This window comes from Scyliorhinus torazame, chromosome 2, assembly GCF_047496885.1.
Source record: "Scyliorhinus torazame isolate Kashiwa2021f chromosome 2, sScyTor2.1, whole genome shotgun sequence".
In the NCBI taxonomy this organism is placed as follows: domain Eukaryota; kingdom Metazoa; phylum Chordata; class Chondrichthyes; order Carcharhiniformes; family Scyliorhinidae; genus Scyliorhinus; species Scyliorhinus torazame.
In genome coordinates, this window is record NC_092708.1 from 354,610,773 (window position 1) to 354,630,277 (window position 19,505).

The following is a 19,505-nucleotide window of genomic DNA, read 5'->3' on the forward strand; positions in this document are numbered from 1 at the left end:
AAAATGCGTTTTTAGCACAAACCGTTTGGCCATCCTGGGATACGTAGTGCGCAATGGAGTAATAGGCCCCAACCCCGAACACATGCGCCCCCTTATGGAATTCCACCTCCCCCACTGCTCCAAAGCCCTGAAACGTTGCCTGGGTTTCTTTTCATAATACGCCCAGTGGGTCCCCCAGTACGCAGACAAGGCCCACCCGCTAATACAGTCCACTACCTTCCCCCTGTCGTCAGAGGCTCAAAGTGGATATCGCAAAGGCCACGATGCGCGCCATCGACGAGTCCCTCCCCTTCCAGGTCGAGAGCGACGCATCCGACGTAGCTCTGGCGGCCACCCTTAACCAAGCGGGCAGACCCGTGGCCTTTTTCTCCCGGACCCTCCACGCCTCAGAAATCCGCCACTCCTCAGTGGAAAAGGAAGCCCAAGCCATAGTGGCAGCTGTGCAACATTGGAGGCATTACCTGGCCGGCAGGAGATTCACTCTCCTCACCGACCAACGGTCGGTAGCCTTCATGTTCGATAATGCACAGCGGGGCAAAATTAAGAATGACAAGATCCTAAGGTGGAGGATCGAGCTCTCCACCTTCAACTATGAGATCTTGTATCGTCCCGGAAAGCTGAATGAGCCGTCCAATGCCCTATCCCGTGGCATATGTGCCAACGCACAAATAGACCGCCTCCAAGCCCTCCACGAGGACCTCTGCCACCCGGGGGTCACTCGATTCTACCATTTCGTAAAGTCTCGCAACCTCCCCTACTCTGTGGAGGAGGTCCGTACAGTCCCCAGGAACTGCCACATCTGCGCAGAGTGCAAACCGCACTTTTTCAGGCCGGATAGAGCGCACCTGATCAAGGCTTCCCGCCCCTTTGAACGCCTCAGTTTGGATTTCAAAGGGCCCCTCCCCTCCACCGACCGCAATGCATACTTCCTGAACGTGGTGGACGAGTACTCTCGTTTCTCCTTCGCCATCCCCTGCCCCGACATGACAGCGGCCAGTCATTAAAGCCCTTGGCACCATATTCACACTGTTCAGTTGCCCCGCGTATATCCATAGCGACAGGGGGTCCTCCTTCATGAGTGACGAGCTGCGCCAGTTCCTGCTCAGCAAGGGCATAGCCTTGAGCAGGACGACCAGCTACAACACCCAGGGGAACGGGCAAGTAGAGAGGGAGAACGGCATGGTCTGGAAAACCGTCCTACTGGCCCTACGGTCCAGGGATCTCCCAGTTTCCCGGTGGCAGGAGGTCCTCCCGGACGCTCTCCACTCCATCTGGTCGCTGCTGTGTACCACCACTAACCAAACGCCTCATGAGCGCCTCCTTGTCTTCCCCAGGAAGTCCTCCTCCGGAACGTCGCTGCCGACCTGCCTGGCGGCCCCAGGACCCATCTTGCTCTGGAAACATGTGCGGGTGCACAAATCGGACCCGTTGGTCGAGAGGGTTCACCTTCTCCACGCGAACCCGCAGTACGCCTACGTGGCGTGCCCCGACGGCCGACAGGACACGGTCTCCCTGCGGGAACTGGCGCCCGCCGGAAACACACACACACCCCCGACACCGATCATCTCCTCCCTGCCACCGGCGCACCTCGCGACCGCCCCTTCCCGGGGGGATCGGTCCTCCTCCCGTGCCCGCCCAGGAGTAAAACAGGAACAAACAGGGAAACGCTCCCGGAGACGTCAACGCCCGAGCAAGCACCTGCACCACCACCGGGGCGGAGGCGATCGACGAGGAAGATCAGATCGCCCGCTCGACTCGGGGAATCCGCGTGACACCAAGAATGTTGTTGTAACAAAAAAATGTTTTTTTGCTCATAATGTAAATAGTTCTCACAAACTTGTATAGCCCAGTGTAGGGCTAAAGCTGTAGTAACACTGTCCGAAATTTGTTCCAGGGCCAGCCTTGTAAACCCCTCCCACCATGCGAACCACCACCCCGCCGGGTTCCTTTTTAACAAGGGGTGAATGTGGTGGTATGTATTAGGGGTCATGTGGGACCTGTGAAGCCAAGATGCTATTGGCTGACAGATCCCGGGTCCTGGTTGGATCTGCCGACTTCTGGCTCCGCCCTGAAGGTGGAGTATAAGAACCTGAGCTTCTCCCCGCGGCTTCATTCTGTTGCTGAGCTGCTGGGGACAAGCATCGCTTAATAAAGCCTGGATCGACTTCATCACTTCTCGTCTCTCGTAAGTCATTGTGCGCTACACCCCACAAAGTGGCCCTTCTTGCCGCACACTTTGCAGGCGGCGGTGCGAGCCAGGCAGCGCGGGCGGGGATGATTCGCTTGCCCGCAGAAGAAACAGCGGGGCCCGGCGGCGTTAGCGGGCCGTCTCATAGCGCAGGCCTGCGGGGTCAGGGGGAAGGTCTGTGGGGCTGCCACTGCAGGGTGCCACGCAGCACAGGGGGCCGCCGCGCGGTCGGGCGCATAGGACTGCCCGTTTTGGTAGGCTACGTACCTGGACCCTTCCAGGGCCCGTGCCTCTCTGAGTCCCAGGGTGTCCTTTTCTAGGAGTCTTCAGCAGATATCTGAGGAGCTCATACCTGCTACGAAAGCATCCCTGATGAAAAGTTCCCTGTGCTCGCTCCCCGAAACTTGCGGGCAGCCACAGTTTCGGCCCAGCACCAGTAGCGCCCGGTAGAAATCCTCCAACGATTCCCCGGGGCTTTGTCGTCTAGTTGCAAGCAGGTGACGTGCGTAGACCTGATTTACAGGGCGGATATAATGTCTTTTTAGCAGTTCGATCGCGGCATTATAGTCCTCCGCCTTTTGGAGGTGCATTTTCTGTCCTTCTGAGGGGATGCCTCCGGCCGTCTCGAGGTAGCCTTTAAAGCACGCCAGCCAGTGTTTAAATATTGCAGCCGAGTTCTCCGCGTGGGGGCTGAGTTGATGGTACTCCGGTTTGATTCGGAGATCCATCCTTCCAACTTAAGTCTAGTCGATTAAATTGATGACGATCAATTACACTCAAGACGAAGTGATTTCATAACTGAAGGCTTTAATCTACTGGAACTTGTTCCCCAGCAGCATCGGTACAGAAAGTGAAGGCTGCTGGGATGGCACCATTTCTTATACTCCGCCTGTCAGGGTGGAGCTACGTAACAACAGCCAATGGTAAACTCCTGAGTTTAACCAATGGTCATCAGCCTCTTAGGTACCACAATACCTGGTACTACCACAAGGCCGAGAAGCGATTAGTGAGGTGCTCACTTAACACAATTCCCAATTAGTAATAGCCCTCAGCTGCACAGCCAGAGGCCTCTGCAGTCAGTGGGAGTTATGGGTCATTGGTGGGACAGACAGACAGGGAATGGGTGTACACAATTCAGGGTCTGGCACGGAACCACGGGCGCTCAGAGTTAGACACCCCCAGCCAAGGCTATGTGCGCCATCTCCCCTGCTCTGCAACTCCCAACCCCCATGGCGGCCCTCCCCTACCAAGGCTGGCCCTCCAGTTGCTCCCCCACTCCTTTTCAGTACCCGGGCATCAAACCCAGTGCCTCCGGGCTCTTTGCCTGTGAGCGAGTATGGCTACTCACTTCCTCAAGTTCCTGCAGCAGCCCATCCGCCAGTTTCACGTTTTTAAAATGAGTACAATGGGCAGCACGGTGGCACAGTGGTTAGCATTGCTGCCTCACGGCACTGAGGTGCCAGGTTCGATCCTGGCTCTGGGTCACTGACCGTGTGGAGTTTTCACATTCTCCCCGTGTTTGCGTGGGTTTCGCCCCCATAATCCAAAGATGTGCAGGGTAGGTGGATTGGCCATGCTAAATTGCCCCTTAATTGGAAGAAATTAATTGGGTACAAATCGGCACCCACAGGACCACTCACTGGGAAGGCCGTTAGATCACAGGAGGCCGTTAGATAGGGGGTCGCTCCTGTTAACTGTATGGAGATTGGCCTTAAGTGTTGATTACTGATTTCTCACCATGCTAAGGCAAGATCCGGATTTTGCCAAGGGGAGCGGGCCGGTTAGATCACAAACGGATCGGTGCTGGACACGTGTCTCGTTTTTGGCCTCTCCCACTATTTAACGGTCTCAGCGCGCTCTTGCTTACGTGCAACGCGGCCATTAAATTGTGCCCAGTATTTCTGATATGGCCATTTGCACCTCAATGTCTCAAGGCGCCTGCTAATCTTTTTGCTGGGCAAATCTCATCTCATTATTCATCTAGACACCTGCTAGTCTTGTTACTGTGGTGAATGTATAATTACTGATAATTCACCAGTGCACTGTGTTATGTTATTAACTCTGTGGGCTCTACCTATGGGCCATTGTGTGGCTTCACCCACAGAGGATATGTTGGGGCATGTACGGGCTCTGCCCATGGCTCCACCCCCTTTATAGGAAGTATAAGAGCTGCTGACCTGCGGGGCCGCCTTCAGTGTTGTACCGGTCACAGGCAGGCTCAGTTCTAAGCTGATTAAAACCACGGTTTACTTCTCCACGTGTCTTCGAGTGAATTGATGGTCGCATCAGTTACATGTATGTTATTTTGTTTTCATCTCAAGTTCATGTTCGCCTCATTAATTTCCTAAATTCATAACACCCCACTTGGAAATCCACTTTCTCCAGCACTGGTGTTATCCATAATCAATACAAACACTTTTCCACCTTTTCTGTCTTTCCACATCAGTCAATTTAAAAAAAATTTGTATCTTTGTTCAATTACCTTGCTGGGTTCTAGCCCAACCTATACCGGGCACAGAGCTGGAAGTGCATTTGACTCATTCATTTTGTTCTGTTTACTGATGATGATGGACAGAAAATGCAAATCAGTGACAGATTACGGGAGTGATTCTCCATTTCTGAGACTAAGGGCGGGATTCTCCGTTGCCCAACAGCAATATCGTAATCGGCTATCAGGCGGAGAATCGGCATCCGACGCCCAAATAGGGGCCGGCGCCGGTTTGACGGCGATCAGCCATGTTCACCCCTCCAAAATGACATTGTCGTGTCATGCGCTGTTACAACGGCGTTGCCGCGTCATCGGCAGGCCCTCTCCCGATGCTCCACATCTGATGGGCCGAGTTCCCGACCGCGTGGGACACGTGTGATCTCAGCGGTCGGGAACTCGGACTGGCGGCTGAGAATTGCATCCAGCACCACCACACTCGGCCAGGTAGGTGCTGCTGGTAGGGGTCTTCCACGAGGGCTGGGAGGGACTGTTGAGGGGTCGGCCGGGGGGTGGCCTGTGGGGTCGCGGATGGCAGGTCGGGTCCGCACACGGCTGGCGTCATGTTGTACAGTACTACTGCTACAGGTCATCACCATGTGCAAGCGTGTCCAGGGTACCGGCCATTTATGGTGCGGGAGCCTGGGGTTTCACCCAGTGTCGCTGCTAGCCCCTCACCAGTCCCAGAATCGGTGAGGGGTCGGTGCCGATGTTTTCGGCGTAAAACGCCGATGAATTCTCCGCTCGAGCCGGCACTTAACCGCTGAAACGGAGAATCCAGCCCTAACTGTTGATGACAACTCAGAATTTGTGGACTTTCACGACAGCAAAACTGGCACTGCACCTGGACCAATTCTGCTACTGTTAAAGGGCTAGCAAGCGCCACGTGGAACACAATCGATTCCAATGAGAAATGGTGATGGATTTGCCGGTTTCGCGATTGACACTCAGGAGGCTGACAAGCTGCAGCCGTATATACACACCTCACTCCATACACACCATCCCAGCCAACAAGATGGCAGTGAAGGGAGCGGCATCAAGGTTCGCGTACGCTGAGCTGGAGACCCTCTTGGATGCCATTGAGGAGGAGGAGGATGACCCTATACCCCGGCCCAGGAAGGCGGTTGCCAGCTGCTGCCATTTGCCGTGCTTGAGCGCAGGTGGCAGAGGCAGTCAGCGCCATGGGCGACATGGCCGGACCGGCCAGCAGTGCTGCAAAAAACTGCACGGGCTCCTCAGGGCGGCCAGGGTGAGTAGGCAGCACTGTGCCCATTGCACTACACCCCGTCCCACACAACGGTAACTATACCAACCCCCCCCCACCCAGAGGGCGGGCGAACCCCCACCCTGTAACATATGTCGGTACCCATACCAGCCGCCATGGCCAGGTGCCCTGGCCACTGAGGCCACCAGCTTCCAACCGCCCTGGGCTGCATGCGTCAGACTGGCTCATGCTGTCGCATTCTGTCGCCCCCTCTCCCCCCAGGAGAAGGCCGTGCACAACCAGTGGGAGAAGACATGAGGGGGACTGCTGGACTTGCGGCTCCACACTGTGGCTGAGCAGAGGGTCCTAGGCGCGCTTGGCAGCTTAGAGGAAAGAGAGGTCGCCGAGGTGGAGCTCGGCCACAGGCAAGTAAGTGAGACCCCGCTTAGTTGCCGTTCCCCGTGACATGTGTCAAACCCCCCACCCCCAACACCACCCCACCATCCTCACCCCCCACCACCCTTACCCCCACACCACCCTTTACCCCCCACCGCCCTCACCTCCACACAACCCCGACACAACCCTCACCCCATCCCACCCTCACCCTACACCCCCCCACCCCACCCCCCTCCCAATCCACATGATCACCATCCCACCCTGCCCCCCGGCCCAAGGTCTAATCATCAATCTGCCGTGTGTTCTACAGGACCTGCTGGAGATGGGGCAGGATCCATCTGGCGTCCCCCACCCCCAGCCAGTGCCACCGTCATCAAGGCCCTCAACACAATCTTCGCTCTGTTCGGCTTCCCCGCCTACATCCACAGTGACAGGGGATCCTCATTCATGAGTGATGAGCTGCGTCAGTTCCTGCTCAGCAGGGGTATCGCGTCCAGCAGGATGACCAGCTATAACCCCCGGGGAAACGGGCAGGTAGAGAGGGAAAACGGGACGGTTTGGAGGGCCGTCCAACTGGCCCTACGGTCCAGGAACCTCCCAGCCTCTCGCTGGCAGGAGGTCCTCCCTGATGCACTACACTCCATGCGATCACTACTGTGCACCGCTACGAATAACACACCCCATGAACGTCTTTTTGCCTTCCCCAGGAAGTCCACTTCCAGGGTGTCGCTCCCGACTTGGCTCGCTGCTCCAGGACCGGTCCTGCTCTGTAGGCACGTCTGACTCCACAAGCGGACCCGTTGGTGGATAGGGTGCACTTGCTCCATGCGAACCCCCAGTATGCCTACGTGGCGTACCCCGTTGGTCGCCAGGATACTGTCTCCCTCAGGGACCTGGCACCAGCAGGTTCCACTCATACACACTTCCCTGGCCTGGCACCACCCTCCCCTCCTCCGGCGCTCCCAACATTAACCCCACCAGGACCAAGCCCTCCTTCCCCTGCCCACGCAAGAGGATGACGAGAATTTCGGCACGCTCCCGGGGTCACCCGACGTCGCCAGCATCAACATTGCCGCCACCATTACGTCGCTCCCAACGGAACGTCAAGGCACCAGACCGGTTGAATCTCTAACTGGCACCAGACTTTCAAAAGACATTTTTTTTTCTCTCCAAATAAAACACTACATAAATTCACTACTGTACATAGTTCTCCACCACCCCCGCCGGATTCATTTTTAACAGGGGGTGAATGTGGTAAACCACTGTTACACCTGTATTAGGTGATGTAAGGTAAGACCTCTACTACAGGTTCGCCGGTAGCCCCTGCCTGCTGGCTCCGCCCAGTAGGAGGAGTATTAATATGCGTGTCCTCTATTCAGCAGCCATTTCGCCAGCTGCTGTGGGAGGCCACACATCTTACTGCAATAAAGCCACAGTTGTATCCAACCTGAGTCTTTGTACAATTGATTGTGCATCACCCGACAACCTACAGTTGCGCCTCTGTGTCCTACCTCCTCTCTCTCCCTCATCAGCCATGACGCTGGTTTCAAGATTTCTAATAGCACAAGTGAACCGCGTGTTGGGAACTCAGCCCATAGGAAGCAGAGAATCGCAGAGGCCCCAAAGAATACCGGGTCAGGACCGCTAATTATATGCAAACGGTGTTTACTGTACATGCATTCCGGTACGCATTGACGCCGTTGTCGAGGTAACGGAGAATTGCGATTTGGCATCAAATCGGTGCCCGCCACGATTTTACCTCGGTACCTATTCTCCGCCCAATCACGTTTCCCGATTTTGGCATCGGCCAACAGAGAATCCCGCCTGACATGTTGAAATACAGGGGGATTTTTATTTTCATTTATTTGAACTGAGCCACCTTATTGAGCTGTTGTAGCCTGTTGTGGGGACATCTGCCATATTGATAGAGAGGGAGTTTCAGGATTTTGAAGCAGTGACAGTGGAGGAATGGTGATATATAAATGGCTCCGAAGTAGAGATGGTCGATAGCTTTAAGTTGCTGGGGGTTACCATCACCAAAAGTCTGTCCTGGTCCACTCACATTGATACAACAGTCAAGAAAGCCCAACAACGTCTCTACTTCCTACGGGAGCTAAAGAAATTCGGCATGTCTGCATCAACTCTTACAAACATCTACAGATGTGCCATAGAGAGCATCCTATCCAGCTGCATTACAGCTTGTTTTTGGCAACTGCTCGGCCCAGGATCGCAAGAAACTACAGGGTGTGGTGAACTCAGCCCAACGCATCACACAAGCTTGCCATCCTCCCATTGATTCTGTATACACCTCCCGCTGCTTCAGAAACGCAGACAGCATTGTCTGAGACCCCTCACACCCAGATTTTTCCCTCTTTCAGACCCTTCCATCAGGCAGAAGATACAGAAGTCTGAAGCCCGCACATCTAGACATAGGAACAGCTTTTTCCCCACAGTTACTGGACTCAACAACTCTCCTTTGGATTGATCTGTTCTCTGTAAGAACACTATTAATGAAGCCCTATGCTGCTCTTGTTTGGCCTTGTTCCGCACTGCCAATCACTATTTGTCAATGCACCACTCTCAATATACTCTGTCAATTATTCTTTTTTGTCTACTATGTATGTACTGTGTATGTTCCCTTGGCCGCAGAAAAATACTTCTCATTGTACTTCGGTACATGTGACGATAAATATCAATCAATATTTCCAAGTCATGATAGTGTGTGACTTGGAGGAGAATTTGGAGACAGTGGTGCTCCCATGAACCTGCTATTGTTGCTCTCCTAGGTGGTAGAGGTCATGGATTTGGAAAGTACTGTCGCGGAGCCTTGGTGACTTGCAGCAGTGTATTTTGGAGGTGATACAGACTGCATCAGAGTGCACCAGTGATGGAAGGTGTGAATATTTAAGGTGGTGTATGGGGTGTCAGTCAAATGGGCTACTTTGTCTTGGATTATACCTAAACTTCAGTGTTATTGGAGCTGCATTCATGTCGGTCAATGGGGAGTATTCCACCGCACACTCGACATGTCTTGTAGTTGGTGGACTAGCTTTAGGGAAACAGGAGATGCATTATTTGCTGTAGAATTCGGAGCCTATGCCCTGCTCTTGTAGCTGCTCTATTATATGTGACTAGTCCAGTTAAGTGTCTGGTCATTGGTGACCCCAGGATGTTGACAGTGGGTGATTCGGCAATGGTACTGTTGTGTAACACCAAGGGGAGGTGATCATTGTCTTGCACTTGTCTTGCGAATGTAACTTGTCACTTATCAGCTTGAGCCTGAATGTTGTTCAGGTAATGCTGCATATGGGCACGGACTGCTTCAGTATCTGAACAGTTGAAAATTAAACTGAACAGTGTAATCATCCGTTAACATCTCACTCTGACCTTAAGGTGGAGGGAAGATCATTGATGAAGCAGGTGGAAATGGTTAGGCTAATGGTACGGTCTGAACAACTCCTGTACGGATGTCCTGGGGCTGAGTTGATTGGCCTCCGACAACTATCTTAACTCTGTGTTAGGTATATAGAATCATAGAATTTACAGTGCAGAAGGAGGCCATTCGGCCCATCGAGTCTGCACCGGCTCTTGGAAAGAGCACCCTACCCAAGGTCTACACCTCCACCCTATCCCCATAACCCAGTAACCCCACCCAACACTAAGGGCAATTTTGGACACTATGGGCAATTTAGCATGGCCAATCCACCTAACCCGCACATCTTTGGACTGTGGGAGGAAACCAGAGCACCCGGAGGAAACCCACGCACACACGGGGAGGATGTGCAGACTCCGCACAGACAGTGACCCAAGCCGGAATCGAACCTGAGACCCTGGAGCTGTGAAGCATTTGTGCTATCCACAATGCTACCGTGCTGCCCCAGCCGGTGGAAACTATAACACCAGCCGGTGGAAACTTTTCTCTGATTCCAATGACATATATTTTGCCATGACTCCTTTATGTTGCACTTGGCTAAATGCTGCCTTAATATCAAAAGCAGACACTCCTCACCTCTTCAATTCATTTTTCATCCATGTTTAGACCAAGGATGTAACAAAGCCTTGGGCGGAGTGGCCTTGGTGGAATGCACACAATTTTGGGCCCAAACTCAACAAAAATAAACTAATAGTAGAAAATCGTGGGGTGAGTTTTCAGGCTACATAGTTTTGCTCAGTTGATTGAATGCAAGTAAAGATTGCACACTAGAGCACTGGATAACAAAAGGCACAGAAGCTCCAAACAGATGAAACCACAGCCAATAATGCTTTGGAAGCAGTTATTCACATGCTCATCAGAAAAATAAGGGCTGGGATTCTCCCTTCTGGGAACTAATTCCCCCCTCTGGCGGGAGAACCGGTGCCAACCACTCCAGCGTCAACAGCCCCTGAAAATTCTCCACACTTTCGGGGGCTTGGTGGACGCCGGAGGGGTTGGCGCTGCTCCAGCCGGCGCCGAAGGGACGGCGCGAGTTCGCGCATGCACCAAAGGGCCAGTGATCTCGAACATGCGGGGAACCTCTGGCGCGGTTCCACACATGCGCAGACTGGCCGGCGTATTTTGCCGCATGTGCGGGGGATTCTCTTCTCTGCGCCGGCCATGGCGGAGCCCTACATGGGCCGGCACGGAAGAAAGGAGTGCCCCCACGGAATAAGCCTGCCCGCATATCGGTGGGCCCCGATCATGGGCCAGGCCACTGTGGGCCCCCCCCCGGGGTCGGATCACCCCGTGCCCCCCCGAGGACCGCTCCCGCCGACTTACGTGCCAGGTCCCGCCGGTGCCTGAGTTGAGTGATTCACGCCAGCGGGACTGGCCAAAAACAGACGGCCGCTCAGCCCATTGAGGCCCGGAGAATCGCCGGGAGGTGGGGGCGCTGTCAATGGCCCCTGACTGGCGTGGGGTGAATCCCGCCCCCGCCTGAAAAACGGTGCCGGAGAATATGGCAGCTGGCGTCAGGGCGGGATTCACGCCGCCCCCTGGCGTTTCTCCGACCCGACGGGGGGTCGGTGAATCCCGCCCAAGATGTCACTGTGCATGAAATCATCTGTGCCCTGTCTTCATTGAGCCAGGCAATAAACCTTGCCAATGCCCTGTCTTGTGCAATAGACATTTCAGAAATGGCTACCGTGAAGTAGTTCATTCCTGAGTTATTGTCTTAAGCATGTGAACGGAGTGAGAAGCATATTTTGTAATATTTGGAACTACTGCAATCCCCATGGTATGGTTTTATTCATGTGTAGCTGTTGTAGCTATTAGTAATGCAGTAAGTGATTTAATTCACCTTTTAGATAAACTGATGGTTGACGGCAAACAATCCCAGCATTTAAAACACTCTTTGATGCTTAAGAATGAAAACATAGTCTGTGGACGATATTTGAATTTATAATAAAGAGCAAGATTCTCCGCCCTCCCAGCCACGTGTTTCTCGGTAGCGTGCCGTTCACTTGAGGTGGGATTATCTGCTCCAGCCGCTGCCAATGAGAATTCCCATTGAAGCCACCCCACACCACTTAGAAACCTGGGGGAGGGTGTGCACTGTCAGTGGGACCAGAGGATCCGCCGCCAGCGAACAGCTGGAGAATTCCGGCCAATGTTATATTATTCTCCAAGTCTGAATAAAGATTGTAGACTTCCAGTTAACACAAATACTTTATTCAGTTGGTTTGTTCTGTTTCCAGAGCTTAACTCGATGTAGTACAGTCAAGAGGTATGACCAGTGAAGCTAAGGTAAGCTGCCAATGCTGAGCTGTCTCTGTCTGCTGCTGCTGCTCCCTATCCCTGTGCTTCTGAAAGAGGCGGATCCTACCTTGGGCTGGACCCTTTATACCCATCTCTGATGCCCTCTCGTGATGCTGTGGCTGTTACATCTGTCTGCAGTCCCTGGTGTATGTGCAGATGTATGTACAGATGTACAGATCACTACAAATGTTTCTTGGACCATTGTGTGAAACACAAGAATTTCTGAGGAAAAATTAGATTTCTCAATATTGTTTCAAAGTCACTGTCATATACTGTGAAACAGACTTGTGTGTGAATAGGATGTGACAGGTTTAATTAAACTGAAGACAGTTAGACTGCAAGGGTCAAAATATTAATATGGGGCAGGTATGAGTGTGGTGAATGTATTATACCAATAATCCACCATTGTATCAGTACCATGCTTTGCTTTTGTATTTGCATCTATGGTGTGTTGTTGCCCTTGTGGGCTCCACCTATGGGCCATTGTATGACATCATCCATAGGGGAACATGTTGGGACACGTATGGGCTCCGTCCATGGCTCCTCCCCTTGAGGGGGGTATAAAGAGCAGTCGACCTGTAGGCGGCGCACAGTATTGTATCAGTCGCAGGCAGGCACTGTTCTAAGTTGATTAAAGCCACGGTTTACTTTTACTCCTGTCTTGAGTGAATTGATGGTCGCATCAATTTAATCAACTTAAACGCAACTATGGAATCAGCCCTCAAACCTGACCGACTGGAACTCGATCCGCAGGCCGCTGAGGCGAAATAAATTTTTTCGCACTGGCTTCGATGCTTCAAGGCTCATCTCGCAGCAGCCTCCACGCCTTCCGTCACTGACGAACAGAAGCTGAGCCTCCTCCACGCACGGGTGAGCCATCGAATCTCTGTTCAACTCGACGAGGTCTCCTCCTACGCAGATGTCCTCACGATGCTCGAACGCCTCTATGTACTGCCCGTGAACGAGGTCTATGCGCGACACATCCTCACCACTTGCCGCCAGCATCCCGGGGAGTCACGAGATGACTACCTACGCGACCTCAAAGCCCTCGCACGCAACTGCAATTACCAGGCCGTTAGGCCGCTCAGCACATGGAACTCGCCATCCAAGACGTAAACGTGGCGGGAGTCCGGTCTAATTACGTGAGACAGCGCCTACTCGAAAAGGGGGCCCTGGACCTGGATTAGACGGTAAAGTTAGCCTCCTCTCTGGAAGTAGCGTTCCAGAGCCTTACCGCATTCCCGGCTGACCACGCGACCCCCTCGTGGACCCCCGACCACAAACTACCCCAGGCCTGTGCCGCGCGGCCGCCCGCCTATCATGGGGGGCTACCCTGCTATTTCTGCGGCCAGTCCCAACACCCCCGGCAGCACTGCCTGGCCCGCAACGTGAACTGCAGCAGCTGCGGGAGAAAAGGACATTTCGCCAAAGTCTGCCTGGCCAGGTCTAAGAACTCTAACTCACAGGCCCGATCCTCAGGCTCACAGGCCCCCAAACTTTAAATTATGTGCTCACAGACCTTTGCGCTCCTCCCCTATTAGGATTCGATTTCCAATGCAACCTCAGGAGCCTAACCCTGAAGTTCGGGGGGCCCTTGCCCCCACTCACCATATGCAGCCTCGAGACCTTAAAAGTCGACCCTCCCTCACTCTTTGCTAACCTCACCGCCGACTGCAAACCAGTCGCCACCAGAAGCAGGCGGTATAGCATACAGGACAGGACTTTTATTAGGTCCGATGTCCAGCGTCTCTTGCGGGAGGGAGTCATTGAGGCCAGCAATAGCCCCTGGAGAGCTCAGGTGGAAAAGTTCTGGATGGTTGTTGATTACAGCCAAACCATAAACCGGTACACGCAACTCGATGCGTACCCTCTTCCCTGGATTGCAGACATGGTAAACCAGATCGCACACTACCGCGTGTTCTCCACGGTGGATCTGAAGTCTGCATATCACCAGCTCCCAATCCGCCCGGAAGACCGCCACTACATGGCTTTTGAGGCATACGGCCGCCTTTTCCACTTCCTCCGGGTCCCCTTTGGCGTCACGAACGGGGTTTCGGTGTTCCAAAGAACAATGGATCGAATGGTGGACCAGTACGGGCTGCGGGCCCCATTTCCGTACTTGGGCAATGTCACCATCTGCGTCCATGATCAGCAGGACCACGACGCCAACCTCCACCGATTTCTCCAAACCGCCCAAACTCTCAATCTCACCTACAACAAGGAGAAATGCGTTATCCGCACGACCAGACTAGTCATCCTCGGCTACGTTGTGGAGAACGGGGTCCTAGGGCCCGACCCTGACCGTATGCGCCCCCTCCTGCCACTCCCTCTCCCTCACTGAAGAGGTGCCTCGGGTTCTTTTTGTATTATGCCCAGTGGGTCCCCAACTATGCAGACAAAGCCCCCCCACTAATCAAGGCCACCATCTTTCCACTGGCAACTGAGGCCCGCCAGGCCTTCAGCTGTATCAAGGCGGACATTGCCAAAGCCGCGATGCGCGCGGTGGACGAGTCCGTCCCCTTCCAGGTGGAGAGCGACGCATCAGAGGTTGCTCTCGCCGCTACCCTCAATCAAGCAGGCAGACCGGTGGCGTTTTTTCCGCGCCCACTCACCACCTCTGAAATTCAACACTCTTCGGTCGAAAAAGAAGCCCAAGCCATCATGGAAGCCGTATGGCACTGGAGGCACTACTTCGCTGGTAGGAGGTTTACCATCATCACCGACCAATGATCGGTAGCCTTCATGTTTGACAATACGCAGCGGGGCAAAATCAAGAACGATAAGATCTTGAGGTGGAGGATAAAACTCTCCACCTATAACTACGATATAGTATATCGTCCTGGGAAGCTCAACGAGCCCCCAGACGCCCTGTCCCGCGGCACATGCGCCAGCGCGCAAGATGACTGACTACGGGCTATCCACGATAACCTCTGCCACCCGGGGGTCACCCGGCTTATCCACTATATCAAGGTCCACAACCTGCCCTACTCCACTGAGGAGGTCAGAGCCATGACCAGGGACTGCCAGATCTGTGCGGAGTGTAAACCGCACTTCTATCCACCAGATAAGGCCCACCTGGTAAAGGCATCACGGCCCTTTGAGCGCCTCAGTATCGATTTCAAAGGGCCCCTTCCCTCCAATAAGCGCAATACATATTTCCTCAATATTATTGATGCGTTCTCCCGCTTCCCCTTTGCAATTCCTTGCCCCGATATGACCACGTCCACCGTCATTAAAGCCCTACATAGAGTCTTCACCCTGTTTGGTTTCCCCAATTATGTCCACAGTGACCGGGGCTCGTCGTTCATGAGCGACGAACTGCGTCAGTACCTGCTCAGTAAGGGCATTTGCCTCGAGCAGGACTACCAGTTATAACCCCAGGGGAAACGGGCAGGTGGAGAGGGAGAACGCGGCGGTCTGGAAGACCGTCCTACTGACCCTGCGGTCTAGGAATCTCCCAGTTTCTCACTGGCAGGACGTACTCCCTGATGTGCTCCACTCTATTAGGTCCCTACTTTGCACGGCCACAAACGAGACCCCTCATGATCGCCTATTGGTTTTGCCTAGGAGATCCACCTCAGGGGCCTGAAGACACCAGGGCCAGTCCTACTCAGAAAACACGTCAGGAGCCATAAGGCCGATCCTGTGGTAGAGAGGGTCCAGCTCCTACACTCAAACCCCCAGTACGCTTATATCGAACACCCCGATGGCCGACAAGATACATTCTCCCTCCTGGACCTGGCGCCTGCCAGTTCCACCACCACTACCACCACCACCGCCCCTCCACTATATCCTGCCCAACCTACCATGATCAGCGCCCCCGCCCCTTTATGGCCCCCGCCCGCCTTCCCCCTTCACCGGTCCACAGGAATGAAGCTCCAGAAGAGACGCTCCAGGAGTCTATGTCTGTACCCGCACCGGTGCCCCCACTACTGATGCCAGCACGGATGAGCTCGACACCCGGGCCAGCACCGACGCCAGAGCTTCGGCGATCACAACGCACAATCCCTGCGCCGGACCGGCTGAACTTATGAACCCGTCAGCCCCGCTGGACTTCATTTTTTTTAACAGGGGGTGAATGTGGTGAATGTATTATACCAATAATCCACCATTCTATCAGTACCATGCTTTGCCTTTGTATTTGCATCTTTGCTAAGCTGTTGCCCTTGTGGGCTCCACCTATGGGCCATTGTATGGCATCATCCATAGGGGAACATGTTGGGACACGTATGGGCTCCGCCCATGGTTCCTCCCCTTGAGGGGGGGTATTAAGAGCAGTCGACCTGTAGGCGGCGCACAGTATTGAATCAGGCGCAGGCAGGCACTGTTCTAAGTTGATTAAAGCCACGGTTAACTTTTACTCTTGTCTCGAGTGAATTGATGGTCGCATCAATGAGGCAAGTGGTTGAAGTGGAAATGAACAAAGTTAAGATGGAGTGCAGGGGAGAAGCATGAGTAGGAATTTACATGAGGCAGATAAGGGAAGTGATTTAAAAGTTAATTGTTATATTTCAAAAAGAACATATTGTGGTAGGCTATATTAGGGGTATTGCGGTACCTAGGTGGGATGTACCTTATACTAGCATGAGTGGTGGAACCTGCCTGCTGTTCCGCCCAGCAGGCGGAGCATAAGAGTCTGTGTTTCACCCACAGCAGTCATTCTGTACCGGAGCTGCTGGGGTAACTACTTGTTCATTAAAGCCTTCAATTGGACTACAATCTCGCTTCAGTAGTGATTGATCGTGCATCAATTTAATGAACAAAATTGAAGAATGGCTGCTCTCCGCATCAAGCCAGAGTGTCTACAAATCAACCTTTAAACATTGGCTGGCATGTTTCAATGGGTACACCAGGCCGGCCCCGACTACCCCACGGAGGAACAGAAAATGCAAGTCCTCCACTCAAGGGTGAGCCCAGAAATCTACACGCCTATTGAAGATGCGGACGGTTTCGAGGACGCAATGACTTTGTTAAAAGAGCACTACGCCGCACTGTGAATCAGGTATACGCTCAGCATCTATAAATGGCTGGAGAATTGCCGGATCTGTGGCCATACAACATGGCGCCAGCCGCACGCAGACCAGTCCTGCCAGAGTGCCCCGCTGGACACCACCTCGCCACTTCCTCATCACCCCGCAGCACTGAAGCCCCACCGGCTAGCAGCACGGCTCCCCCCAAACTATGACGGCGCTGGTTCACGAAAACTGAGAGCACAAATGTCCCGTACCGTCGGGAACGTGGCCTATCAGGTGCGGAGCATTGGGGGAGGGCTTTCAGGTAATGTCCTGAGGTCGTCCCAATGGTGTACGGCGTACTCCTCGATGATGCCATTTTGGAGGGTGCGGAGCATCTGAAAACAGGCACTGCCCCCCGATTCGGTCGTCGATTACGATATCGGCATCGGGCAACGGAGAATCCCGCCCCACAAGTGGGTGAGGCAAAGTAGTAAGTTTACTTTTATAAAAATAGCAGCCTAAAGTAACTTGAACAATTGTTACATTCTGGAAAAAGAAACTCATAAAGGACCGTAGAGTGGAAGATCAAAGGAAAGAAACATATTTAAGGAGAAATTAAAAACTGCTAGGTTATGGCTATCAGATCTTGACAAGGCAGCTTGTTTTGGATAGACCTGTGAACACCAGCTGCTGCCACTCTCTAAAAATGTGTTTTTGTCTGCAATGCTTTTGAGTCAAGCTTGACTTCTCAGAATCGAGTGACATATGAAGAAAAGCATGTGTAAGATATTCCCCATAGCAGCAGTGCATTTTGTAGTAATATTACTGGAATTTTTAATAGATTAATCTTTGAGGACTGTTGCCATCAAAAGGTGCTTTAGCCAAAATCTTTTGGGCAATGTTTGTAGGAGTACTGTTAACTGAGTAAAGATGTTCTTGTGTCTTTAAGTGTTTTTTTGTGCTGAAGGTAAAACATTGGTATATATATTGCATTAGATGTATCTGGTATAGTAATGTTTTTAAATGTCTGGGTTAGGGTGTGTATACATCTGTTGCAGGAATAGTTTTTTAAAATCTGGTTTGAGAGAAAGACATACACTGTGGGCTGGGTTCTCCATTTCAGCGGATAAGTGCCGGCGCCAGCGGAGCATGTGCGATCTTTTATGACCAAAAAATCTGCACAAACCCCTCACTGATTCCGGCACCATATTAGCACAGGAGCCGACTGAAACTCCCGTCTTCCGTGTCAAAAGCGGCTGGAGAATGGCCGGGACCCGGGCCGCGCATGCGCATGGCTGACGACCTGCAGCAGTCGTGCCGTACAACATGGTGCCAGCCGTGCGCGGACCCAATCCGCAACCCCACAGCCCATCCCCTGGCCACTCTCCCCCCCCCCCCCCCCCCCCACCTCCGGCTAGCGGCATGGATCCAGGCCGAGTGTGGCGGCGCTGGACACAGCTGGCACGCCGGGGTCACGATTTGTGGGACCACACGTGTCCCATGCCGTTGAGAACTCGGTCCATTGGGGCGGAGCATCGTGGGTGGGCTGGCCGATGAGGCATCAATGGCATTGCGACTGCACGCCGCGGGCGTCACAATGACGCCATTTTGGAGAGAGCGGAGCATAGCTGACCGGTGTAAAAATGGCGCCAGCCCCAAATTCGGCGTTAGAGCCCATTGTCTGCTCAATCGCCGAACACGATTTTGGTGTCGGGCTACGGAGAATCGCACCCTGTGAATTTCCACTCTACTGCCTGGATTGTTCGTCAGCTTTCAGCCAGGTGTGATGAGGATCTCTGGGGGAGGGTGTTGGAGTGCGTGCTGATGTAGGTTCTGATAGGGGTCTCTGAAGGCAGTCTCTGATGGAGTGGTCAGTTGGGGGTCTGATGAGGGATCTGATGGGGGCTGGGTAGTCGGTGGGGGCGTATCAACATGGAGTAGAATTTGCATTATGGGGGGGGGGGCGAGGAGGCCTTCCGATGGACTTTGGGGGGAGGCACCTCAGTTATGCACTAACCCCCTTGCCCCACCATGTCAGGGCCACATTTGGGAAAACCTTCACCAAATCCCGCCAGAAGGATTTCCCAGGGGGGAGGGGGTGAAGTGGGGGGTGATGGGGGCATGTATGAAGACTCAGAATTCCAGCCCATTAATTAGATGCAAATCACCGATTTACATTACCCTGCTGGTGCGGGGTGTGTGACTCGCTCGGAATATTGGAACAGGATTAGTGCCTGGCGCCGATCTTTTTTTAGGCCGACGCTCCATTCTTCACCGGGTTAGGAGTTCCGCTACTGGCGTTGAGCATGGACAATCCACCCCAAGTTCTCAGCCTTGGATTCGCTTGTGTCAGAAGACAAGGTCCTGGGAATTTCTAAGCCTCCTCTCTTAAACATGAAAAATGTGGGTTTACTCTATACTGACAATACTTGCTTACCTATAATATTTTCAAATCAGTTACATTTTATGTTTGATATTTGCATTATGTATAGTTTCACTTCTGTTTGTTTGTCAATCATGTTGTTTTATAGTATTGTATAGAT